Below are 609 nucleotides of genomic sequence, written 5' to 3' on the forward strand. Positions count from 1 at the left end.
TAAAATAATTATGTTCAAATGCTATGTTGATTGAATTCAAAAACTGCCTAATATATAATAATGTAAAAATAATTTTTAATGTTAATGAATTTATATACTTTCTTAATAACTTCTTATATACGCTTTTATATTTCCTAACATTTTCTTACGTTTTAGAAGCTTATTGTTATTATAATTTTATGTTATTTTTCTTTGTTACATTACTTTATTAAATAAATGTATATTAAATGTATAAATGTATGAAATAATTTTATATCTAAATAGCTATGTTGTGTGAATACAAAAACAATATAATAAACAGTTATAGGAAAAATAAGTGAAAAAATTGGTCAGTTACAAATTTTAAAGTTAATAGATTATCTACATTCTTAATAATTTTAACTAATAATAATAATAATAATAATAATAAACTGATTGTTAATTCATAAATAGTTTCACAATTTTTTTGAATTTATAACTAAATTTGTATTTATAAAAATTTGTTTTCAGTTATTTTTTATTATTATTTATATTATGCAAAAAAAGATTTTGGTCTTAATTTTGTCTTCACGGTGAAAATAGCTACCAAATGCTATTTTTGTGTAAAAATTCTCGATTTTATTTTTTACA

Source organism: Daktulosphaira vitifoliae, unplaced genomic scaffold, assembly GCF_025091365.1.
Source record: "Daktulosphaira vitifoliae isolate Bord-2020 unplaced genomic scaffold, ASM2509136v1 Scaffold_4, whole genome shotgun sequence".
NCBI classification, from domain to species: domain Eukaryota; kingdom Metazoa; phylum Arthropoda; class Insecta; order Hemiptera; family Phylloxeridae; genus Daktulosphaira; species Daktulosphaira vitifoliae.